Raw genomic sequence first — 27,933 nt, forward strand, 5'->3', positions numbered from 1 at the left:
TCCTCTGTTTTGTATGTTCTGAATCCAGACTATCAGGTCACTGTGGATCCTATGCAGACATATTGGTGTGGGAATGGGAGGAGGAATTTAAGTGGTTGGTCACTGGGGAGATCCCAGATGGTACAGTGGGCAGAGTAAAGATTCTCAATGAAGAAATCTCTTCTTTCTTTTTGCTGGATCGTTAGCACAGATTAAAATGTACACCTCTGCCATAAACTTTACAATACTTATTAAATATCTCCCACTGCTGAATGCTTTACAGCAATGATGATCTAAATTGTGATTTAAATTCAGATTCTAAAATAGACTAGTCATAGCTGCAGTTACTTGCTTTGAAGCAGAGGAGGCCAAAGAGAGATTTAATCAAAGTGCAGAAAATTGTGAGATGCCTTGAAAGAGTGCCATAGCAACAAACAACAGTAATTAATTTGAGGTTTTAAGTAATAGATTAACAGGAAAGATGAGACAAATCCAAGAAGCACTCTGCCAATTTAACCACTATAACACTTCACTTATCCACTATTTGCTTATACCTTTTGTCACAATTCGCCTACCTGAGCAACAGGTCAACGGCAGATGCCATCTCTCTGGCACCACATTCCTCCTTAGAACACCTGGAGAATAAAGACGCATATGTAAGGCTCCTTTTCATCAACTACAGCTCTGCCTTTAATACCATCATTCCAAATAAACTGATTCCTAAGCTCCGGAACCTGGGTCTTAGCACTCAGATCTGCAGCTGGATCTTCAATTTCCTCACAGACAGGACCAGGGCTGTAAAGATAGGGGACAAGCTCTCCTCTACAATCACTCTGAGCATCGGTGCCCCACAAGGCTGTGTACTCAGCCCCCTGCTGTACTCACTGTACACCCATGATTGTGTAGCCAAATTTCCATCAAACTCAATATATGTTTGCTGATGACACCACAGTTGTAGGCCGCATCTTGGGTAATGATGAGTCTGAGTAGAGAGGAAATTAAGAACCTGGAGGCATGGTGCGAAGACAATAACCGATTCCTCAATGTCAGCAAGACAAAGGAATTGGTTGTTGACTTCAGAAGGAGTAGCGGACCGCACGACACCATCTACATCGGTGGTGCGCAGGTGGGACAGGTCAAAAGCTTTAAGTTTCTCGGGGTGAATATCACAAATGACCTGACTTGGTCTAACCAAGCAGAGTCCACTACCAAGAAGGCCCACCGGCGCCTTTACTTTCTGAGAAAGCTGAAGAAATTTGGCCTGTCCCCTAAAACCCTCACTAATTTTTATAGGTGCACCATAGAAAGCATTCTTTTAGGGTGCATCACAACCTGGTACGGAAGTTGTCCAGTCCAAGACCGGAAGAAGCAGCAGAAGATCATGAACCTAGCCCAGCACATCACACAAACCAATCTTCCATCCTCGGACTCACTTTACACCACACGCTGTCGGAGCAGTGCTGCCAGGATAATCAAGGACATGACCCACCCAGCCAACACACTTTTTGTCCCACTTCCCTCCGGGAGAAGGATCAGGAGCCTGAAGATACGTATGGCCAGATTTGGGAACAGCTTCTTTCCAACTGTGATAAGACTGCTGAACGAATCCTGACCCGGATCTGGGCCGTAACTTCCAAATATCTGGACCTGACTTGCACTACCTTACTTTCTCTTTTCTATTTTCTAATTATGATTTATTATTTAAATTTTTATTATATTTATTTCGATTTGTACTTCAGAGAGCGCAAAGTGCAAATATCACTGTGATGATTGTACGCTCTAGTATCAATTGTTTGGTGACAATGAAGTATTTGTATTTGTATAATGCACTGAAAATTGGAGGAAACTGGAAGTCCATAAGCCAGTCTTCATCAGGGGATCAGAGGTGGAGAGGGTCAGCAACTTTAAATTCCTCAGTGTTATCACTTCAGGGGATCTGTCCTGGACCAAGCACATAGTGTGCAATTACGAAGAAAGCACAGCAGCACCTATACTTCCTTAGAAGTTTGCGAAGAACTTTGACAAACTTCTATAGATGTATGTTGGAGAGTATATTTACTAGTTGCAGCATGGCCTGGAATGGAAATAGCAATACTCTTGAGTAGAAAATCCTACAAAAAATGGTGGATATGGCCCACTCCCACTACTGAGCACATCTACATGGAGTGCTGTCGTAGGAAAGTAGCATCCATTTTCAAGGGCCTCCACCACACAAGCCATGCTCTCTTCTTGTTACTGCAACCATCAAGAAGGTAGTACAGGAGCCTCAGGACTCATACCACAAGATTCAGGAACATTTATTACCCCCTCAACCATCATGCTCTTGAACCAAATAGGATAACTTCACTCAACCTCAATCACACAATCACTGAAATGTTCTTACAACCTATGGATTCACTTTCAATGACACTTAATTTCATATTCTCAGTATTTATTGCTAATGTATTTATTATATTTTTTCCTCTTTTGTATTTCCATTTTGTTGTCTTTTGCACATTACTTGTTTTTCCATCCTGTTGGATGTGGTCTTTATTTGATTTTATTGTGTTTCTTGGATTTACTGTATATGCCCACAAGAAAATGACTCTCAGGTTTGTATATGGTAACATTTATGTATTTTGATAATAAATTTACTTTGAGCATTGAACGAAGAATGTGGCTTTGATCTGCAGGGAAAGAATTAAAAAATGCAGAAGTTACATGAAAATTGTATCAGACTTTGGTTGGACCATACTTAGCATATAATTCAGGTGTTACGGTGGAAAGGGTACATAAAGTACTTATGAGGAGGTTATCATAAATGCAAGATCATTCTTTTTTGGACAAGATGAGCTGTTCGGGCCTTTTACTCTTGAAAAGAAGGTTGAGGGGCAATCTGTTATTACAAGAATTGCCTGGGATAATTGATATAAATGCTGTTAATGAGAGGCTTGTCAAACATTTAGGGAACATAAGATTCTGATAGGGTGGGAAGAATACAGAGCGTAGGTTCAACTGAGCATGTATGCCGAGTGGTTTGGTACAAGTCACTGATTCTTTGTCGCAAATTCTGTGTAATTTTTCTGAGTTATATACTATTATGCATCCAAAACAAATTCTAAGTTTAAGTTAAACTCTAGAGACTGAGGCTATAAACCTTACAATACTTATTAAATATCTCCCATTGCTGAGTGCTTTCCAGCAATGATGATCTAAATTGTGATTTAAATTCAGATTCTAAAATAGACTAGTCACAGCTGCAGTTACTTGCTTTGAAGCAGCGGAGGCCAAAGAGAGATGTAATCCAAGTGCAGTATCTAGGGTGACACTCTAGTGTGACACAGAAGGAGTGCCAGACTCGCAGAGATGCTGATATCTGGATGAGATATTAAGATGAATGAAAAAGTCAGAGGCCCTCCAGATACTGGAATATGGAGCTAAAAAACAGCCTGCTGGAGGAACTGAGCAGTATCTGTGGGAGAAAAGGAATTGTTGATACTTCGACACATCCTAATACAGGATTTTAACCTGAAGCGTTGAAAGTTTACTTCCTCCTGCAGATACTGCTTGACTCACAAAGTTCCTCCAGCAGATTGCTTAGTCTTGTATAACAAACAAAAGCCACGGGTCCACGATCTTCGTGCAAATGCTGCTTCTGTCTTCTTCCTCACCCTCCATGGTTTAGTCATCAATTCTCCGTCAGAGAGTTTGGACACAAAGACAGAAAAAATCACAAGGAGATGTTGCATAGATTAAGACTTTATTCCTTGAAACATAGAAGACTGAGGGGTGACAGGTGTATAAGATCATGAGAGGCACAGACAGGGTGAAAGCACACTGTCTTTTTCCAAGGGAGAATGTGCTAAAACAAGAGGGCAAAGGTTTAATATGAAGGGCAAGAGACTGGACAGCTTCTTCATGTAAAGAGTGGTGCGTCATGGAATGAACTGCAGAAATAGTGGTTGAGCAACACATTAGCAACCTTGACAGGCCTCCTTGTAATATGCATATGGATAGGAGAGGCTGAGACGGCTACAGATCAAACTTGGGTAGATAAGACTACCTCACTGAGCAGCAGGGAAAAGTTGTGCCATGAGACTGTGCTGTAAGACTCTATGACAAAAAAATGTAATAAAAACAAAAGCAAACTAGAGTCTGGTTGGAATGAGGATCATTTATTTCTGCTCTTACATGAAATACAGATTACAGTAAAATGGGACTCCCTCTCAATGATACCACCCTAAATATTAACAAGCTGGGTTGCTAAGATTCATCACAGGAGAGAGACAGAGAACAGACCCCTTGTAACTTTAAGGAGGCAGATACAGGAGGTGCCTGATAAAGTACCCACTGAACGTACATTCATAGTCTCTGCGGCTGTTGTCCATCCACTTCAAGTTTTGACAAGTTGTGATGTTTTCTGAACACCTCTGTTTAAACAGGAGGTTATTTGAAATACTGTCAGCTTAAACCTGTCAGGCCATTCTCATCTGACCTCTCTCATTAACAAAGCATTTTTCCCACAGAATGGCCGCTCACCGACCTTTCTTTTTGTTTATTGCACCACTCTGTGTAAACTCTAGAGACTGTTGTGCATAAAAAATCCCAGGAGATCAGCAGTTTCTGAGTTACTCAAACCATCCCATCTGGCACCAACAATCAATTCAAAGTCAAAATCAGCCAGATCTCATTTCGTCCCCATTCGGATGATTGGTCTGAACTACTTGACCACGTCTGCATGCTTTTATGCATTGAGTTGCTGCCTGAGATTGGCTGATCAGATATTTGGATTAATGATTAGGTGTACCTAATACAGTGGTCAGTGAGTGTAGTTATGCATGTGTGTAGTTATTCAGTCTCAAGCTCTCTGCTGCCCTTTGACGGCTTTGTGTAAAAGTGGATCCCAGCAGGGCAATAAAGGAAGGATAATTCTCCAAAAGTGGATTCGTAAAGGCCAAACTGTACCAGCAATTCTGTCAGATGGATTAAGGTGTTCGGTGAAGTTAACAAAGCTTCAATTCATCTTGCAAATAGTGGTTACTTTTCTAATGTGTTCGATCTCAAGAACTTCCGCCCTTGACTCCTGCTTGCCAGATGAGAAATATACCTCAGATGTTTACAACATTAATATAAACTCATGTGGCATACAAGTCACTTACAGGAAATTTATGTCAGTTTAAGTTTATGTAATTAATATTTGTCATGTCTGTAAAGTACTGTGCTGCAACTGCAGACTGCAATTTTTCCTGCTTTTACACCCATGACAATGAAGTTGAACTTGAAGTTGAAATCTTGTATTCCAATCTGAATACATTAGGGATCAAATATAATACTCTAATGTATTTCAAACCCTAATGAATTTGAAACCAGGCTAAAGAGCTGGATAGACAAGAAAATTATTGGGATACATCAACATGCCTAACTGTTGATATAAATAAAGTGAACCCATCTCTTATTTAGGCTCGGGTAGATAACATGCACTTTGTGAAGAAGAGTGGATTGCTAGTATATGCTGCTAACCTATCAGTCTGGGTATCCAGCAAACAATTTTATCAATGATGCTTAGAAAATTCCTTAAAAATAGGAAAATACTCTAGTGCTTCAAATTCTGAGGGTAGCCCACAAGTGCCAGCACACCTACTGGTGCCAACACAGCATGCCCAGAATGTTTAGCAGAAAACAACAAAAACACAACAGCAAAACAAACCCTGTTCTTCCCTCCCACCCATTCACCCACCCAAACACATACAACCCTTTCAACCCCAGGACAGGCCATCTCCAGCCTACTGGAAATGTGGACTCCCAGACACTGGGCTTTCAATTTCCCCAGTGGAGGGGACATCAGCCCTCTTCCTCGCTGATTTGCCAGAATCTGACCACAGATGTCCTTTGTCACCCATCCACATCACTGGCCTTCAAACATGAAGCTCAGGACCTTAGACTCTGAAATGTCCTCTAATCCCTGTCCCTAAATCCTAACTGCCCTTTCTATCCCCCAAATCATCCCTACAACACTAAAAACAGACAACTAAGTCTGAACCACAACCTCAATGGTTCCACAGCTCGGCGCTATCCTAACAGGAAAATCGCAGTCATTGAGGCAGAGATATTTTGAGCAATAATTACAAATTTGGTCAATGACAGAAGTGAGGCTCTGGTGTGACTGAATTACAGAGAACATAAACAGACTACTTCGCCCAAATACTCAACAACTCAACATTGCATTCTGATGACCTTTGCTTGTCTAGCACTCACTCTGAAGCCCGCAACTCTCAGATACAAGAAAAAGCCTCTCTTTAATTCTGCTGTTGCTGTCTGATTCAGATTATCTGCATTGCTGGAAGTTTCCCATTCTAATTATCCTTTACATAAAAATAATCCACATGTAATTCTTCATTTGACTTAATTGTTCTCTCTTGGTTGCTAAATGGCTTGTCCCGAAATATGCTATTTTCGTGGGTTATAAATGCTGGAATAAAAATATACTTTTTGTGGTGGTGTTCAGAATACTGAGTATCTTGAAACAGGATCTCAGCTGGTGCAATAATGATCACATTTTCTATCTTTATGTTTATTAAAACACATGATATTGTGTTAAAATAGTGGATTCGGGAATAATATACTAAATTCAATGTGATAAGTATTGAGATGTCAAGCTTCACTCAATAAAGTGACAAAAACTTAAGATTTATTTGGTTAAGTGCAGTTGCCTTTTGTTTAAAAATCCCTTTGCATGAAGCGTGAAACAAAAATACATTTTACTTTTAGGACTGACAAATTGTTAGAGTACATAGTTATACTATTGAAGATAAAACTGAAGATATTGGTATAATGGATGAACTGTCATTGAAATGATGACCATATCTAGTGAAGGATAATCTCTCTGATGTATTGACTTTGTTTCCTCCATAGATGCTTCCTGACCTACTGGATAGTTCCATCACTTTCTGTTTATATCTCAAATTTATAGACAGTGCAAGCTATTGTCAATGAGTTGAAAATATATGGTTTCAAGTCTTTTTGGCAAAGACTATGTGAGGTTCATCATGAATAAGAAATTTTAATAAGCACAATTGCAATGAGATTTTATTTACTATTAATTATGGACCTTACCTTTTGATCGGTAATTACCTTTTGTAATTTTGATGGGATATTATTTCACATAAATAGTCATTGAGTAATGATGAGATAGCATGTAGAAATCACCTGTTCAGTTTGTCATTAGTGAAGTTTAAAACCAATTACAATTTTGTGTGCACTGGTTCAATCTCTTTCAATGTCACCACTATCAATATCATTATTTATTTTGCTGTACTCTTGAGAAGGTAACGATGACCAACCTACTTGAACTGTGAGATCAGGAACTCTTAAATGTTATCCTTGGAGCAATGAAGGAGTAGCAATATGGATGAAACCAGATTGATCTGGAATTTAGGGAGGAACATTCAAGTGGTGTTTGTATTGCTTAATCCCTCTCTCCTTACACGTGGAAGAAGTCATGGATTTGGAAGTTCCATTTAAAGAGATTTGCTGTGGTACATTATGTGAATAGTGTACAGTGCAACCATTGCCATTCCTGTGGTCTAGGACTTACTGATAAAGTTAGCAAGTCGAATGCACAATTGCATCTGTTGCTTTTGTCCAAGATGGTGCTGCGTTTTTTAAAGTATTGTGACAGTTAGTCTCACCCAGTTATTCCCTCACACACTGAACTTGTGCCTTTTCCATGGAGCCACCTGGTTGACCAGGAATATTAAAGATCTGGTAAGGAAGAAGGACATATTTGTCAGGTATAGGCAACTGAGATCAAATGAGGTTAAGAGATGTTCGCAACCACCTAAGAAGAATACTAGGTGAGCAAAATGAGTCCATGAGATATGCCTGGCTGATATGATAAAGGATAAAGGCCTGTAAAAATTCCGCAACTATATTAAGAGTAAGAAGGTAGCTGGGGAGAGAGAAGTGATCCCTTAAGGATGAATAGTTCTTTTTTTTTGTTCAAGTAGCAAAGAAGTTAAAAAGCCAGTGAGTTCAGGGGAGGAACAGTGATATCCCAGAGTAATTCATCATCATGAAGGAAAAGATGTTGGTGGTCTTAAAAGATATAAAAGAGGATTAATCCCTGTGAGACACAAGAGGCTGCAGATGCTGGAATCTGGTACAATATAACAAACTACTGAAGGAACTTAACAGATTATGTCGTATTGATGGAGGGAAATGAACAGTCGACATTTTGGGTCGAGACCCTTCATTTGGAACCTGACTACACCCTATTCTTGCATGTTATTGGAAGCAAGGGAGGAAATTGCTTGGGCCCTGTCAGAGATTTTTATGTGTCTATTAGCCACAGGTGAGATACTGGAAGACTGCAATATTGTTAATGTTATGTCTATATTCAAGAAGTATATAATAGATAAGGCAGGAAACTACAGGTCAGTGTTGGGAAAGTCATTGGAAGTGATTCTGAACAATGGGATTTATTTGGTTTTGACAAAGTTAGGGATAGGGAAGTTATGTTCCATGAGTTTGACTGATTTTTTTTTTTTGAAGACGGATCCAATCGGATTGATAAATGCAGGGGAATAAACATTGACTTCGGCAAGGACTTTGACAAGTTACAGCAGGGTAGATAAATCCCGCAGGTTAGAACAGATTGGATCCAGGGTAAGCTAGCCAATATGATACAAAAATTGGCTTAGTGGTAGGAAGTAAAGAGTGATAGTTGAGAGTTATTTATTGGATTAGAGGTCAGTGACCACTGTGTGCCAAAGAGATCAGTGTTAGGCCCCCTATAGTTTGTCATAAATTGCATATCAGCAATTTGGATGAGAATGGCAGTTGCTTAGTTAGCAAATTTTCAGATAACACCAAAATTGGTGGTGGTGCAGTCAGTGAAGAAGGTTATCTAATGTTACATTGGGATCAAGACCAACTGGGTAAGTGAGCAAGGGAAAGGCAGATGGATTTTAACCCAGACAAGCATTAAGTGATGCATCTTGGGTAGATAAACCACGTCAGGACATACGGACTGAATGACAGGACCTTAGGAAATGTTGTTGAACAGGGCAACCTTGGATGTACAAGAGTACAGTTCCCTAAAAGTGGCAACATGGGTTGACAGGGTGGTTAAGGAGGTATATAGCATGTTTGTCTTCATTGGCTAAAGCACTAAGAACAAGAGTTGGGAAGTTATGTAACAGATGTTCAAATCATTGGTTAGGCTGCATTTTCAGTAATGCATTTTCACCATACCAAAGTACAGTGAAAAACCTACCTTGTATACCATCCCTACAGATCGCTTCATTACAACAGTGGCCAAATGGCCTAATTTTATTCCTGTATTTTATGGTCATTTGGAATGGGGTTGAGAGTGATAATAAATCAGCCATGATGGAATGGTGGAGCAGACTCAGTGAGTCAACTGGCCTAGTTATGCTCCTATTACTTATGGAGAGGATTCAGAGAAGATTCACTAGAATTATCCCAGGAATGAGAGGGTTAACATATGAGGAACATTTGACCACTCTTGGACTATACTCCTTGGAGTTTAGAAGAATAAGGGGGGTCCTCATAGAAACATTTTGAATGTTGAAAGGCATGGACAGAGTGGATGTGGCAAAGTTGTTTCCCATGGTGGGGGAGTCTAGTACGAGAGGACATGACTTGAGGATTGCAGGGCGCCCATTCAGAACAAAGATGCGAAAAAATAATTTTAGCCAGAGGGTGATGAATCTATTGAATTTGTTGCCACAGGCGGCAGTAGAGGCCAAGTCATTGGGTGTATTTAAGGCAGAGATTGATGGGTATCTGAGTAGTCAGGGCATCAAAGGTTATGGTGAGAAGGTGGGGGAATGGGACTAGAGGGGAGATTGGATCTGCTCATGATGAAATGGTGGAGCAGACTCGATGGACTGAATGGCCGACTTCTGCTCCTTTGTCTTATGGTCTTATGAACTTTTGATTTTATGGTCTTATAACACTTCTCGCTGCCTGGGTAAAGTGATCAGCATAATTAAAGGCCCTTTCCACCTTGGGTATTATCTCTTCTCCTCTCCCCCATTGAGAAAAGGATACAAAGGCCTGAAAGCATGTACCGCTGAGCTCAAGGACCGTTTCTATACCGTAAGTTTCAGACGACTGAAAGGATTCAGGTGCTTTGGAAACAGGTGGTGACATTCCAAACTCCTCCTGTCTGAAACATGCACAGTTGGTTGACAAAGATGCAATGGGCCAAATGGTTTATTTCTATGTTTGTAAGACCATAAGGTATACTTAGGAACAGAATCAAGTCATTTGTTCCATCAAGTCTGCACTGATATCCAATTACAATGTCTGTTTTTCCACACCAATCTCCTGCCTTCCTCTCTGAATCCCTGAACCCCTTTACCAATCAAGAAACTGTCAACCGTTACCTTATATACACAAACTGACTTGGCCTCCACCAGCCTTTTTTTTATTTATTCATTTACGATGTGGGCATCACCAGCTAAGCCAGCATTTATAGCCCATCCTAAATGCCCTTGAGAAGGTGGTGCTGAGCTGCCTTCTTGAACCACTGCAATCCCTGAAGTGTGGGTACACCCACAGTGCTGTAGGGAGAGAGTTCCATGATTTTGACCCAGCGACAATGAAGAAACGGTAATATATTTCAAAGTCAGGATGGTGAGTGACGTGGAGGGGGATTTCCCAGCTATCTGCTGTTCTCATCCTTCTAGATGGTAGTGGTCGTGGATCTGGAAGGTGCTGCCTTAGGAACTTCGGTGTGTTGTTGAGTACATCTTGTAGATAATACACACTGCTACAGCTGTTCAGGCAGTAAATTCTAAAGATTCACTGCATTCTGGCTGATGAAATTCCTCGTCACTTCAATTGGAAAGGGATGTCCCTTTATTCTGAGACTGTTAAGTTACGGCCATGTTATTTATCTGGCTGACCTTTGATAAATAGTGCCTGATATTCTTCCACCCTAATGAGAATGTTGTGGTGGATTTGATTGTGGTGGAGGAGATTAGGTTTACATTTTCTGATATTTTCTCTAAGTTCCCTTTGCATTGAAGGATGACATTGTGGCCTTTGACTCTATGTTACCTCCCAGAGCAACTCCTGCAATCCCATTCCCCTACTTATTTCCGGGTACCATTTTCCTGCTTCATAAGCCCATCAACTCTGTGTCGGTTCTCTAACCATCGATTTTCACCAGGGTTAGTTTATACTCAGCAATTAATCTAGATGCCCGTACATCTTTGTGATTCTCAAGGACAAAGCAGAGCACCTGCGGGAAACTCAGGCATACACAGAGAAAAATTGCACGTGTGTACACAGATAGCCGCAGAAGACGAGGACTGAACCAAGTTTGCCAGAGCTGACAGGAGCAACACTATCTGTGGCACTGTTAGTCTTTGCCTGCGATGTGATTATTATTTGCTACACATGAGCTCATGCTTGAGTATTGTCTGGATCAAGGACAACGTGTGTATAGGTTGATTTATTATTTGAATAGCTGCAATTGTATCTAAGACTACAATAGCCACTTCATATCTTATAATAGAGGAATGTCAAAAAGCTGTTGACAACTGTATAATCCTGCTTTGAAGAACTTAAGTAGTTATGTCTGAATGTTGTAAGTAGCTACAACATTTTTTAAATAGAGATGATTGGCTTCCAACTAATATTAACTACCTCCATTGTGATGGATATGTTTCTTTTGACAGTAGTTTTACACAAAATGGTATATTGACAGCATTCCTGGTCAAGATCTATCTTGATATGAAAGGCAATCACTCTCACCTTATCTTGGAATTCAGCTATATGTATCAATGTTTTGTGGCAAAGAGGAATACAAGCCACACAGAGGTCACTAAGCAGATGGCTGCTAAGCAAATTCAACTTGATAACATTGTCGCTGAAACTTTCCACCTGAAATTCGATGACAGAATAAACTGATGAGGCAGTAATTTGCTGATTAGATTTGGCCTGCTTTGGAATTATCCATTTTGTCAAGCAGATGCTGTTTTTTTTTAATGAGGAACAATTTTGCCAGTGGTGTTGCTAATTCCAGAACACGAGTCCTCATAACACAGATGGGAAGTTGTCAGGGTCCACAGCCTTTGCTGGAGGTGGTGTGCTTCAGATGGCACGTATCAAATTGACTGAAAACTGGCTGATTGTGAGAAACTCACAGGGTGGTGGCAAGATATTACTCACTCGATGCTTTGGGCTGAAATAGCTGCAGAAAATTCAGGCTTTCCTTTCATCTAGTATTGAGCTCCTCAATAACTGAGAAGCGGATTTTTGTTGGAAACCCTCCTCTAATTAGGTGCTTAATTTTTGCCCCATCCAGTCGTGAATGGAAGCAGTTACTGTAAGACTTTGCTGTACTGCGTGTAGGTCTGGATAATGTGGCTCTCTCAGTGGCATGCAGTTTCTATCATGAGCAAATGTGCGTTGGACTGTCTTGGGTCTTCATCAAGTTGACAACTTAACACAGGGGGACCACCTTCTGCTACTCAAGGCATGCTCTTTTGAAAGCATAATTGAACCATTATTAGCCTCCCAGTGTAAAGGTTGTGTGCAGGGTATGTTAGACCTCGAGATTACAGTGTCGTAGTTAAATACAATTTAGATTGTCACTGATGTACTACAGGGTTCATAAATACTCAATTCTGTTCAGCAAAATCAGTTCTGAATCCATACAATTTAGCTCAATAGTAATGTCAAACAAACATGAAATCTGCATACAGAAAATGAGGCAGGCTTCCCACAAAGTTGATGTGTACTCTGTGGCCACTTTATGGGTACCACTTGTATCTGATAAAATGGCCACTGAGTGTATGTTCTTGGTCTTCTGCTGCTGTCGCCCATCTGCTTCAAGGTTTGACATGCTGTGCATTCAGAGATGCTCTTCTGCACACCACTGGTGTAATGTGTGGTTATCTGAGTTACTCTCAACTTGAACCAGTCTGGCCATTCTCCTCTGACTTCTGTCATCAGCATGGTATTGTCACCCACAGAACTGCTGCTCACTGGATTATTTTTCCTTGTGTTGTTTCTTGCACCATTCTCTTTAAGCTCCAGAGACTAGTGTGAATGAAAGTCCCAGTTGATCTGCAGTATCAGAGATACTCAAACCACCCCATCTGGCACCAACAATCATTCGACAGTCACTTAGAACACATTTCTTCCCCATTCTGATGTTTCGTCTGAATAACAACTGAACCTCTGGACTGTGTCTGCATGCTTTTTTGTATTGAGATGCTACCATGTGATTAGCTAATTAGAAATTGGCATTAACAAACAGGTTTACTGGTGTATTTGCCACCCCTTTGAATATCATCATAGGGTGTTCATATTGTTTTTTATCAGTCAGAACTTGGACAGATCCAGTCTGACAGCCGTGTCAATCAAATTTGACTAATTGAGGATTTGTGTTTCTAATGCATTGAAAGCACTTCATACCAATTGTTCTCCCTATTTTTGATGAATGCTGCACCCTTGAATATTGCATTCTCTCAAAGTATCTGATAAATGTACGGTAAAAGAAACAGGCAAACCCCTCACGACGTTATCTGCTGACTGTGTAACTATTGTGGAATTTAAGACCTAATTTTAGATCAAGGATTAAGCAAAGAAAAAGAAACATCTTCCATTAGCCAAATTAGTTAGAATTCGGACTTACTTCACTGAACTTTATCAACAAGCTTCCAAGGGATTAAAATAACCTTGTCAAGTTGTCCTCAAAATTGGGAACTGTGACAGTATAGAAACTTACAGTTTGTGAGCAATTAATTGATGAAAATGTAGTCAAACCAATAGATAACAACACTAGATAACCAATGTACAGGACTGATTAAAGACTTTATATTGTTAGCAATATTTCTGATGCTTACACGACCTTGCCATTACAGACAGTTTCACTGGAACACAAGGACTCAGATGATTCTGAAAGGATTGCTCCACTCTTAGGAGTTTCAGTCTCAACAGTATTTTCGGTCCACTGGCTTGTCTTTCATTTTCCTAATTTCTTAATAAAAAATCTAAAATAAAATTAGAAAATGCTAGAAATACTCCACAGGTCAGACAGTATCTGTGCGAGAGGACAGATTCAGCATTTTCTAGCAGAGATCTTTCTTCAGACTTGCTTTGAGACAATTGTGTCTCCAGTAACTGGTGGAGCAACAATCCATCAGTCTTCCAATTGAAGATGTCTTTTACAATTAAGACTTACTGCATTTGTTTGATAAAGATTACTACCAGAAATGAGAAAGTTAATGACCTTTTAACTACAGAGGGGAATAGTTACCTACCTGAGATTATCTCACACAAGAAGGTCCTTATGCTGTTCCAGTAAGGGCCAAAATACCAACCTTACAGAGGTGCATTTACAACCTCCTTCAAATATCTTGAATTTAAGGAAAGCTTATTGGTTTTCCTTAAAAATAAAACTTATTGACCAAACCAAGAGGCTTCTAGTAAAAGGTTTCATTCTTTTTGAGGTCATTCATTCTAAATAAGGGGACTAATGAGCCACTGAGGCATCCACTTTAGAACATATATCTTTGTTTTACAGCCAATCTTACTGACCTATCAAAGTGCCTCACGTACAAGGGGAAGTGTCAGCATCTTATTTCCTACACTGCTGTTATCTTTAGATTTCTTTATTCAATTCCCAACAAAGCTACAGCAACACGGACAAGACAAAGCAAGACTTTGGCATCTTCCAGCATCATTCAGTTGCTCCACCTTCCCCACTCTGGGTCTGAGGCTTTGAATGGGGCTCCAATATAAAGAGGTTTTATGCAAACAAGCTGACAAACACGATGATTTTCTTGGTCTTGAAGCCTGCCTGGATTTGTTTTCATTTCTACTGCATCCGTTTTGTGGAACAAAGAATAAAATTCAGGCAATTTGCCAAGCTGTTACCTTCATTTTTTATTCTGTGATGCATTGCTGGCTATTCTGTAACATACAATTCCTCGTGTTTCCAAAACACTGGAGAAACTATATTGATTCATCCTGTAGCTAGTCTCTCATTTTTATGTGTGCAATGGAAAGACTGTGCTAAGATAGAATACACTACTGAATGGAAGGAACCATGGAGCATTAACTAAACTTACTGCCTTCTCTCACTCACTTAAAATTTATGAGATTGATGTTTTATTTCCCCAAGAACATAAGTGCTGAACTGATAACAAGCATTTTACCAAACAGTGATATCAGCTTTATTCATTATTCAGGCTGCTGTGAATGAACTATCAAACAAAGCTCTGCTTTGCATTTTTTCATAAAGAACACTGAGCAATGAGGAGGCCATTCTGTCCTTTAAGGTTGTTTGGCAGTACAGTCAGGTGGTGGATCTGAACTATAACTCCATTTAAGTGCCTGCTTTCTTGACAACCAAGCCGATACGGCATCCAGCCGCCACTGCCCCAAGCTCCATTTGACTCACAGGCAAAAGGAAGTTTGATTTCCATTACACTTACAGACAAAAGGAGGTTCAGATTTCTATTACACTTTGTGTTGCCTGATTTCATTCCCTAATTATCTGGCTCTAATTTTAAGATTATACTCAATTGCTTGTGACTCCTTCTTAGAGGAAAATAATTCTCAGCCTGGTACTAAAGAGATTTCCACGCCAGGAAGCGTGGATTCCATGGGACAAATGACTTCCAATGTACTTTATGGCTCTATCTGATCCAATTCCTCCATGATGATCAACATAAGGTCTCCCTCAGCTTTCTAGAGTCAAGGGAATGCAAGGCCTGCCCATTTAATCTGTTCTTAAAATTTATCTTCTTAAGCCCCATTTATTTTTTGGAAGAACTTATCTGAAAACCCAGATCTAATAATTATTTCCCGAATTAAATAAATTACCACCTGAGTGTTGTTGAACTTTTAGCGTCTACACCTGCTGAGAATGTTAGTTGTGTTTACAACAAAAGGCAAGTAAAAACCTCCCAACTGCGCCACACAACCTTATGGAGATACTAACAAAGACTGCTTTTCTATTGTCTGTCAAATCTCAGTTGTATTTACTTTACTTTTATCCATTTATTCTCCAATATCCACCTCATTTAGAGATTTAAAAATTGTATTTGGTCAATATTTTAAAGAAAATCACCATAAATCATTTGGCTTTTGGTCTTTGATCACCCAAAAAATACAGACTGAAATTGAGAACAAGTGAGAATTCATTCATTGAGAACTTCTACATTTGGCCGGTTATGGTAATACATAAAGAGATAAAGATTAGCATTATTTGTCAGAAGTACATCAAAACATCGAAACATACAATGAAATGCATTGTTTGTGACAGGTCGAATTAGTGAGGAAGTTGAAAGTGTCTCCAAGCTTCCAGCACCAATGTAACATGCCCGTAACTTACTAACCAAAACCTTAATCATACATCTTTGGAATGTGGGAAGAAACCATGTGTAGTCACAGGGAGAATGTACAAATTCCTTACAGACCATGGTGGGTATCAAACCCCAATCCGTGATCGCTAACTCTGTAAGGTGATGGTGCTAACCGCTACGCTACCATGTAAGCAATTGTTTGGCTGTTTTTGTCGATTTAATGGAAAAAATCTAATCGCCAGATTGTCCTTAACCTTTGAGCTGAAGTTCAGTAATCTGCAGAAGGTTCAAAGCTGTTTTGTAATAGAAAAATGCAGTATATGTAGTTCGAATTCTGTACTCAATTTTATTTTCAATCATTTAATACTTCCAGAATTTTTCATTATACTTCACCAGCATACATTGCACTAAATGACTGCTATCACCTCAACTCCTCAAGTGTGTGTTATTCAATATTTTACACAATATGAGACTTCAGTTGGAGAATGGATGACAAGGCCCAGATTGGATACAATATCTTAACTGTATCAACTCTGTAGGATTTATTTTACAAATAAATACTAATTCAGGTTCACAGCAGTATTTACACTCAGCGACCACTTCATTAGGTACATTTCTGCACCTGTTCATTAATGCAAATACAGTACCTAATCAAAAAATCGTATGGCAACAAATCAATGCATAAAAGCAACACACACAAAATGCTAGAGGAACTCAGCAGGCCAAGCAGCGTCTATGGAAAAGAGTACAGTCCAAATCGTCGACTGCACTCTTTTCATAGATGCTGCCTGGTCTGCTGAGTTCCTCCAGCATTTTGTGTGTGTTGCTTGGATTTCCGGCATCTGCAGATTTTTTTTTGTTTGTGAATACATAAAAGCATGCAGACATGGTCAAGAGGTTCAGATGTTGCACCATCCAAATATCAGAATGGAGAAGAAATGTGACTTTGACTGTGTAATGATCGTTAATGCCAGTTTGAGTAACTCAGAGTTGCTGATCCCATGAGATTCGCAAGCACAACAGTCTGTAGAGTTTACGAAGAATGAAGCGAAAGACACAACAAAAAATCCATTGAAGGGCAGTTCCATGGGGGGAAAATGGCTTGTTAATGAGAAAAGTTGGAGGAGAATGGCCAGACTGGCTCAAGTTGACAAGAAGGCGAGAGTAACTCAAATAACCATGTGTTATAACAGTGCTGGGTAGAAGAGTATCTCTGAATGCATATTATGTCAAACCTTGAAGTGGATGAGCTCCAGCAGTAGAAGACCGTACCAGGATGGACTTCTTTACCTAATAAAGTGGTCATTGAGTGTATATTCATGTACCTATATCATTATCTATGCAGTAGTACAACTAGGAAGTTATGCAGATGGAAATTTTAAAAAATGGTAATGAAGATGAAATATTTTAGTCCGAATGCAAGCCTACAAAACTGCAGGAATTACAGACTCCAAGTGCCTTTCCAAGTCAAATAGCAGCCTAGACAACTTTATCATGAAAAGTACACTTTCCCCTCCAGAAGCTACTAGGTTGGGTTTATATATTTTGATTCAAAAAGATAGCTGAAGAATTAAAAGTGAAAGTAGTTTTGAACAATCACCATACGACAGATATTTGGCTGAATTAGCCAATTTAGTAGACAAAAATGGTGGTTCTAATAGATATTTGTACAACAGTGTGTTGCATTTTAGTGCAGGCATTGACGTATTCTGCTGTTAACAAGTGTTATGCCATTTCAATTAAATTAAGTGCTTTTGTACATCATTCACAATCTTGTCTTGAGAGGCAGATGGTCTAATTATTGAAGAATTCAGAGCCTTACAAGAAATGTTTACAAATTATTTTCCTTCAACTTATCAATTCTTCCTCATCTTTTATCTTCACAGTCTGCAACATAAAGTCAGATGGCATATTCAATTAATATTTCAGGGATTCATGCACAGTGTTGCAGCTAAAATGTTGCCTTTAGCATTAAATTTATGGTATATGGTATCAGTTCATATCCAGTTAGCATGAACCCATGACATAAATGATCTAACAAATGATCACTAATTAATATTCTCACTCAGAAAAATGGTGGCATGGAAAGTTGTTAAACTGTTGCAGAGTGTCTGATCTTTATTATGTAGCAATCTCCTCCACTTGGATATTGGAGCAAGTGAAGCCAGCATCTGCAGTCACTCACCACAAGCTCAGAAGAAAGGATTGTGCATTAACCTAAGTTTTAGTTCTTTCAGGTGACACTCTGAACACACAATCTTTAAGCATGTATTTGCATATGTGTCAGACCTCACCCTGCTTATTGATGACCGGGTGGTCTACTTGGCTTGTTTGCCCTGTGCCAGTGTGTGTGTTCCTGCGCCATGTCCTTGCAACCCCCATGGGCAAAGTATCTTAAACTGAGACAGACATTTGCTTCCTGATCACAAGCTGAACTTTGAACCCTACACCTTTCCACCTCATGAAGACCTACCACAATTCAACTACAGGTAAAACCCTCATCCACCTTTTTGCCATTCCGAGATTTGAATGGTTTCCGTTTTTCACTCTTCATTGACATTCAGCTATTAGAAACTATGCCATCACACCAAGACTCATCCTGCTCTTATCCTAATGGTCAATTTGAACTGGATTAAAAGAAAGGACTTTCCATATCAAACTCCCCATGCACTCAACTCCTCCTGCCTTTTGGATCTCCAGGCCCTGAAAATGATTCAACAAGCATTCAGATCCTCATAACATAACGATTTTCTTATCAGGTGCTTTGCATCGCACAGCAGCCACTCTGAAAACATCAGCTCCCAACATTATGAACACAACGCTGGAAGAACTCAGCAGGTCAGGCAGCTCCCAACATTGCTCTTCTCCTTTCAAACACTCCTCGAAGCCAATGCTTTTTACTGAATCTTCGGTCAACTTTCACTCTTCAATTTTTCTCAGACGAGATCCACTGGTTGATTGATTTAAAGTCCTACTTTGCAATGGCAATTCCTTTTAAGAATTGCAGGCTGGTTTTAAATAGTATTGGCCGCTCAACAGAAGGATCCCCCTCCTGTGCCTCACCAGTGAACACTGGCATTAATCTCGGTTGATTGCTGAATCCATTGATGAAGCCATCATGTTCCCTGCATTGCAATAAATGGTAATGCATTAGTTGCACATCACATCCCCCACATTCAGTTCCTATGGCTATCAAATTTAGCCCTGAACTTATTGGAAACAAAATCAAATGTCCTTCACTTAGCTTGAGCTTTTCAGACCCTTACAAAAGAATGCAAGGTAATGTTGCAAATTGGAAATGTTACATTTTGTTCTGCATATCTCAATGATATTTCACTTAGGGCACATCTGTGGTTTTATAAATCTCATAAACCTTTTATTCAACCTTTTATTCAAAATGGTTAGTATGATTAAATGAATATTCAACCAATTCTCCAGAACTACTACTTGTTAAGATTTTTATATTTGCTAAAATTGCAGACAATTTTTACAAGTGAACTTATTTTTTAAAAAATTTCCATACTGTACTCCCTCACATTTGCTTCATCAACATCTGCATCTATAATTCTTTCTTTGTGCATGGGCAAGCAAAGCAACCATATGTCTTGAGAATCTAGCTCAGGTTCACTCTGTTGGCTAATTAGATCTGCAGTAGTGGTCACATTCACTGATGTTTAGCTCCAAGATATGAATGAAATAAATTATATATGTTTCTATCTTTTTTTTAATTTCAGCTTTGAACTTGCTGCCTGGAAGGGTTGAGAAAGCCACTGTACATCACTAGTCCTGTAAGTAAACAATATTTTTTGATATTGATTGGTTTAAAGTATCTATATCCACTTCAGGTGTCCCATTGCCCTCCAAACAGTTGATGTCCTTGTTTAGATTCTAGAATATTTAGTTTGCAAAATTAACATTTCTAGTGGCAAACTATGTCCAATTGATGGTGGTGAGCAAGATATCTATCACAGTGATTCTTAAAATTTTCCTCCTTGTTGATTTATTGGCCTTTATTTTGCTGAATATGATGACTGATGTTTTGATCGTCTTTGCATTTGATGTCACCCATTTGTTCCCAAGTACTTCACCCAGTGGCTATTATTTACAAATGCAATCACTTTTTTATTTATTTTTTGAGATGCAGCATGGAACGGGCCCTTCCGGCCCTTTGAGCCGTGCTGCCCAGCTACCCCCAATTTATTCCTAGCATAATCACGGGACAATTTACGATGACCGATTAACCTACCAACTGGTATGCTTTTTGGACAGTGGGTGGAAACCGCAACACCTGGTGGAAACCTATGCGGTCACAAAGAGAATGTACAAACTCCTTACAGACAGCAGCGGGTATTGAACCCAGGCCGCTAGTACTGCATGCTACTGTGAGAACTGCTGAGAAATTTGGTAATGATTGAGTGGCCACACAAACACCAGTGGTAAAGATCTTGGACCATGAATCTAAATTGTCATTTCCCTCCATCTGGCTTTGAAGATAAGCAAGCCATTGTTGCTCTTTCTTAGTTGCTCAATATGAGTCTTGCCAGAGAGAAAAAGTATCTCTGCATGTTCACATTCATGCAAATCTTCAGCTGACTCTTCAGATGGACCATCATGGTCAAATCTCATAATATAGTTTCCCCATATGTTGATATCTCAAAAATATCATTGTGTTAAATCATGGTTTTTTCCTTGGTCAGCTTTGCTTCCCAAGGAATCTCTAACCTAGTTACATTACCCTCCATTGGAACCATGCTGTTGTAAACAACCGATTGACATAAAACAAGGCACACTTAGTCTCAGAGCTAGCAAGATGACTTAATCTTGCGCTTTCCTTTTTTCCTGAACATTGAATCCTTGATGGGGTGCAAATTCAAGAAAATCTCATTCTCTTAGTCCAGACATGTATACTATACAATCTTCAGATGTTTATTGACAAGTTGTTTCAACATTAATGAGATCATAGCTGGGCCCTGACAGTGGTTTTTTTGTGCCAGTTGCCATCAAAGAGTCACCCCTATGCATTTCAGCTGAATTCAGTGAAGACTTGAATATTTAGGCTCAAAACCTAAATTCTTTATAAAAGAAAAGCTCAATGAATATAGATATATACCATTAAACAACTGTGGGAAATATATGTTTTCCAAGATTATTTTGTTAAAAATGCTATTTTGTCAACTCAAAATTTAAAATATTGGAATGAAAAATGCAGTTTGTTTTCCTGCTCAAATTTATATTTACTTTGCATGTTATACTGTATACGTATGTAAGGAATATGAGTATGATTTATTTGATGAATGAAATATACAAGCATTTGCTATATATTGCATTTAGGCTAATATGCTGTTTCCAGGCTGCATTCTGTAATTGCTTTGAATAGAGTTTACTGAGGTCGATTTGAGGTTATTCATTACAGCTTTATTGCTTCCAGGTCAGGTGAAGCCATCTTTTAATGACTACCTGTGGTATTTTTAATACTTCAAGTGCTTAGAAATGTGACAGATATAATAAATATCATCATAATTGTACAAAATTTACAAAGAACTACACGATGCTGTTTGGATTATGAGTGTCTACAAGTGATTTCAACCTTGTTTGAAACCTCATTGGAATTAATTTTATATCTGAGAATACGAGGAATCCCATGGTAGGCCGAATTTATAATTGTGTGCAGTTTTCATAAAGATACATTTAGTTTTTGCAACAAATGTACTCCTCAATCAACGCATATACAACTTAAACATTTTTTGTTTAATGCTATTTATTCTTTGTGGTGTTTTCCCTCAAGATTTTTTTCCTCAATTTGTGAGTCTATTTTTGCTGCAATGGATGTTGCTGGACAGAGAGGAAGGTGATGCCAAGGAACCATAAATAACACCTCTATAGTAACTGAGCAGCAGTCTCCAGGATGGCAGTGAATGAAATTACTACGGAAATATGCAACAGAATAGAGTTCAGAGCTGCGCCAACAAAAATGGCTGTGAAGCTACTGAAACAGGTGGACTGAGAGTTGCACTCACGACTTCTTTCCTAGCAAAAGCAGCAGTCAATGAAATTACCCCTGCAATGTGAAAATAACCACAATACATTGAGGACTATGTATTACATACCAACCAGAGCATTCACTGAAGCTGCCTTGCTGCGCTCATTTGTGTATAAACATTCGTACTTACAGGAGCATTATGTCCAAAAGAATATTTAGTTACATTGCACAATTTGAAGCTTGTTAGTCTGCGTGTTATTCCCAGAGGGTAGAGAGGGACGCCCATTTAGAATAGAGGTGAGGAGGAATTTCTTCAGCTAGAAGGTTGTGAATCTGTGGAATTTGTTGCCACAGGTGGCTGTGGAGGGTAGAATTTTGGGTGTTTTAAGGCTGAAGTTGATAGGTGTGGTAAACTATGTATACCTGTCTGGACACGCCCCTCTGCTGACTGCTCCTGTGGCTCCTCCCACAGACCCCGGTATAAAGGCGATTGGGGCACTGCTCCTCCCTCAGTCTCCGAGATGTCGTGGTCCATTTTGCTGCTAATAAAAGCCTGTCGTTCACTTCCTGTCTCTGAGAGTTATTGATGGTGCATCAGTAGGTTCCTGATTAGTCAGGGTGTGAATGATTACAGGGAGAAGGCAAGAGAATGGGATTGAGAAGGAAATGGATCAGCTGTGATGACATGGTGGAGCAATCTTGATAGATCAAGTGACCTAATTTTGTTCTTATTTCTTATGTAAAGGCAACATCTATAAACCCTGCCTTGAGGGTTTCTGTTCCTTAATATTGAATGTCCATTCTGCAACGTGAGCAATTGAAACCTCATTGCAGCAATTCACAAGCATGCAAGGAAATAAACTTCTTTTCAGAAGACATTTGTTCTTAGCATTTCTGCAATTTAGCATTTGTCACATCCAGTCACTGGAGAGTCATCGGCTCAAAGAGAAGCAGCTCTTGCAGCAGTCCACTTCCAGCTTTGTGGTTAAAAGCATGAAAGAAATCAGATCATATGCACAGACATCCAACATTCTCATCTTTGCAGCACTCCCATACTCCCATGAACATTTAGGCATTATCAATATCTGTCTTACAAATATTCAGACTTGGCTTCCACTTTCCTTTGAGGTGGAGAGTTTCAAAGACTTCATGACCCTTTGAGAAAATAGCGTCTCCTGCTATCTCTCTCTTCTGAAGGCAAACCCTGACAAGACAGCTGAGGATTTTATACGTTTCATTTGGTGATTAATCTGAAAAGAGCACATAATGTTTGTTTTATTAGCTTAATTTAGCTAAAGTAACACATTTTCAGCTTATGAATTCTCACTAAATGGAGCATTCCTTGAGACCATAGAACCACTGCAAAGTACAGGCCCTTCAGCCCTCCATGTTGTGCCGACCCACATAATCCTTTTAAAAAAAAGTACTAAACCCACACTACCCCATAACCTTCCATTTTTCTTTCATCCATGTGCCTGTCCAAGAGGCTCTTAAACACCCCTAATGTTCTATCCTCCACCACTATCCCTGGCAAGTCATTTCAGGCACTCACAACCCTCTGTGTAAAAAAACTTACCCTGATGTCTCCCCTAAACTTCCCTCCCTTAATTTTGTACATATTGCCCTCTGGTGTTGGCTATTGGTGCCCTGGGAAACAGGTATTGACTATCCATCCTATCTTTACCTCTCATAATCTTGTAGACCTCTATCAAGTCCCCTCTCATTCTCCTACGCTCCAAAGAGAAAAGTCCCAGCTCTGCTAACCTTGCTTCATATGACTTTTTCTCCAATCCAGGCAACATCCTGGTAAATCTCCTCTGCACCCTCTCCATAGCTTCCACATCCTTCCTATAATGAGGTGACCAGAATTGAACACAGTACTCTTAAGTGCGGTCTCACCAGAGATTTGTAGAGTTGCAACATGTCAGTCACCCGCTCATAAATTCAAATGTTAAGTGGCTCATTTTATTATCAAATTTTGTATGCAGAATTCATCTCTGAGATTTGTCTTCTCCAAATAGTTGTAGAGTATAGAAAACTATAGAAGTAGCAGAAGGAAAGGTATCAATCCACCCACACACACAAAAAGGAAAGGAAACAAAAACTCGCAAAACCCCAAACCCTCTACAACCCCTCCCTCACACAAAAATTAACAGATCATCTAAACCCTAAGCCCACCAATTGGCAACAAGAAAGAATGGGCAAAAACACAGAAATATATATATAGAACTGGAAGAGGCCAATATGAACTACAGTCCAATTCATAAATCTCAACATTTTGATAATATCTCTGAGTGCATTGGGAACTAGTGACCACTCCGAGGGAAGCAACACAAACTGAGGAACGTGTGCAGCAATGATGCATTAAAGAGACAGAAACTGATCTAACACAATGCTTGAGGTCAGCTAAGTCATGCCTGCACTCGTGTTATTCATACCATGCTGCCATTGAATGTAAGGGCTATTAGGAGCTTAGTGAAGAGAGTAGAAAGCATAATCAGAAGAGGCTGCTTATTTGCTGACTTTCGATGAGCGTCTTTAATAAAGAGTAGTAAATTCAGATCAACACATCATAAAAAATCAGGTGAAACTATACATTCATTGTTGTTTGGGAGGGTTTAAACTAATTTGGCAGGGGGGTGGGAACTAGTGTGATTCAGCTGAGGATCAGGGAGTTGGTTACAAACAGAAGCAATGTGTAGTGAGACTCCTAGACTCCTGATGATAGGACAAAATTGCAGCCAACAGGATGAGTTGCAATGTAAAAAGGTGGACAAAATCGAAAAGGGAGAATGCAGGACTGAAGAAGTTATATTTGAATGTATACAGTATGCAGAATGAGGTAGATAAACTTGTGGCACAGTTAAAGATTGGCATGTATTATGTTGTAGGCTTTACTGAATCATGGCTGAAAGAAGATTATAGCTAGGAGCTAAATGTCTGAGGATACACATTATATTAAAAGGAGAGGCAGGAAGGCAGAGGGATTGGCATTGCTCTGTTGGTAAAAAAATGAAATCAAATCATTAGAAAGAGGTAACATAATGTTGGAAGATGTTGAATTATTGGAATTGCAAGGGTAAAAAGACCCTGATGGGGGTGTATACAGACCACCAAACAGTAGTAAGGACGTAGTCCTCAAATTATAACAGGAGACAGAAAATTCATGCCTAAAGGACAATGCTACAATTATCATGTGAGATGTCAATATGCAGGTAGATTGGGAAAATCAGGTTGGCGCAGGATCCTAAGAGACGAAAACTCTAGAAAGCTTACAAGATGGCTTTTTAGAGCAGCTGGTGGTTGAGCCTATTAGGAGTTTAGCAGTTCTGGATTGGGTGTTGTGCAGTGTACCAGAATTGATGAGAGAGCTTAAGGTAAAAGAACCCTTAGGGGAAGCAATCATAACACGACCAGATTCGCTCTGAAATTTGAGAAGGAGAAGCTAAAGTCAGATGTATCAGTGTTACAGCGGAGTGGAGGGAATTACAGAGGCATGAGAGAGGAGTTACCTAGTATTGATTGGGAAAGAAAACTGGCAGGGATGAAGGCAGAATGGCAAAGGTAGGTATTTCTGGAAGGAATTGGAAATGCACAGGATATATAGATCCTAAAGAGGAAGAAGTATTCTAAAGGCAAGATGACACAACCATGGCTAACAAGGGAAGTCAATAAAGCCAAAAAGACTGCATATAATAAAGCAAAAATTAGCGGGGGGGGGGGGGGGGTTAGAGGATTGGGAAGCTTTTTAAAAAAACAACAAAAGAAACTAAAAAGGTCATTAAGAAGGTAAAGACGGAATATGAAAGTTAGCTAGTCAGTAATGTTAAAGAGGATACCAAAAGTTTCTTCAGATACATAAAGTGTAAAAGAGAGGCGAGAGTGGATATCGGACTGCAAGAAAACAATACTGGAGAGGCTGTAATGGGAGTGAAGGAAATGGCCTATGAACTGAATAAGTATTTTTCATCAGTATTCACAATGGAAGACACGCGCAGTATGGTGGAAGTTCCAGGCGTCAGGGGCCATGAAGTGTGTGAAGTTGCTATTACTAGGGAGAAGGTTCTTAGGAAACTGAAAGGACTGAAGGTAGGTAAGTCGCCTGGATCAGATGGTATATGCCCCAGGGTTCTGAAACAAGTGTCTGAAGAGATTTTGGAGATATTAGTAATGATCTTTAAAGAATCACGAGATTCTGGAATGGTTCTGGAAGACTGAAAAATTGTAAATGTCACTCCACTCTTCCAAGAAGGGAGAGAGGCGGAAGAAAGGAAACTATAGGCCAGTTAGTCTGACCTCAGTGGTTGAGAAAATGTTGGAGTCGATTGTTAAGGGTATGGTTTTGGAGTACTTGGTAGCATGTGATAAAGTAGCTTGTAGTCAGCAAGGTTTACTCAAGGGAAAGTCTTGGCTGACAAATCTGTTGGAATTCCTTGAAGAAATAACAAGCAGGATAGACAAAGGACAATTGTTTGATGTGCACTTGGATTTTCAGAAGGCCTTTGACAAGGTGCCGCACATGAGACTGCTAAAAAGCTATGAGCCCATAGTAAAATAGAAGAGATTTTAGAATGGATAAAGCAGTGGCTCTTTGGAAGGAGGCAAAGAGTTGGAATAAAGGAAATCTTTTCTGGTTGGGTGCCAATGACTAGTGGTGTTCCACAAGAGTTTGTGTTGGGACCAATCCTTTTATTGTTATATGTCAATGATCTGGATGATGGAATTGATGGTTTTGTCACAGATTGCAGATGATATGAAAGTAGGTGAAGGGACAAGTAATTTTGAGGAAGTAGAGAGTACAGATTAGGGAAATGGGCAAAGAAGTGACAGATGGAATGTAATGTCAGAAAGTGTATGGTCATGCACTTTGGTACAAGAAATGAAAGAGCAGACTATTTTCTAAAAGGAGAGAACATGCAACAACTATAGGGAGTCCTTGTGCAGTATTCTCTAATGGTTAATATTCAGGTTGAGTCTGTAGTGTGGAAAGCAAGAGGGTTGGACTATAAAAGGAAGAGTGTAATGTGGAGCCTTTATAAAGAACCGGTGAGGCGACACTTAGGGTATTGTGAGCAGGTTTGGGCCCTTTATCTTCAAAAAAAATTCTGAAACCGGAGGGTGTTCAAAGGAGGTTCACAAAAATAATTCCAGGATTAAACAGTTTGTCATATGAAGAATGTATGATGGCTCTGGGCCTGTATTTACTAGAATTCAGAAGAATGAGGGGCGACCTAATTGAAACCTATCGAATAGTGAAAGGCCTTGATAGAGTGGATGTGGAGAGGATGTTTTCTATGGTGGGAGAGTCTAAGACCAAAGGACACAGCCTCAGAATAGAGGGGCGTCCTTTTAAAACGGAGACGAGGAGGAATTTCTTTGGCCGGAGAGTGGTGAATCCGTGGAATTCTTTGCCACAAGCAGTTGTGGAGGCCAAGTCTTTATGTATATTTAAGGAAGAGGCTGTTAGATTTTTGATTGGTCAGGACAATAACAGGGAGAAGGCTGGAGATTGGGACTGAGAGGAAAATTGGATCAGCTATGATGAAACAGCGGAGCAGACTCGATGGGCGAAATGGCCTAGTTCTGCTCCTATATCTTATGGTCTTTTGTTCTTCATTGCACAATAATACTTCCCCAAATTCA

At 39.6% G+C, this 27,933-nt stretch overlaps 1 protein-coding gene across 12 annotated transcripts in view; it reads left to right on the forward strand.

The window, feature by feature from the left end:
* Positions 1-27,933, forward strand: part of LOC140728939 (teneurin-3) — a 2,305,574-nt gene that overhangs the window by 969,253 nt on the left and 1,308,388 nt on the right. For all 12 annotated transcript variants that reach the window (XM_073048051.1, XM_073048055.1, XM_073048053.1 and 9 more), the window contains exon 4: positions 20,045-20,098. The gene's annotated coding sequence lies outside the window, so the exon portion shown is untranslated. The remainder of the gene's footprint in view (positions 1-20,044; positions 20,099-27,933) is intronic.

The sequence above is a fragment of the Hemitrygon akajei genome, chromosome 6, assembly GCF_048418815.1.
Source record: "Hemitrygon akajei chromosome 6, sHemAka1.3, whole genome shotgun sequence".
Lineage (NCBI taxonomy): Eukaryota > Metazoa > Chordata > Chondrichthyes > Myliobatiformes > Dasyatidae > Hemitrygon > Hemitrygon akajei.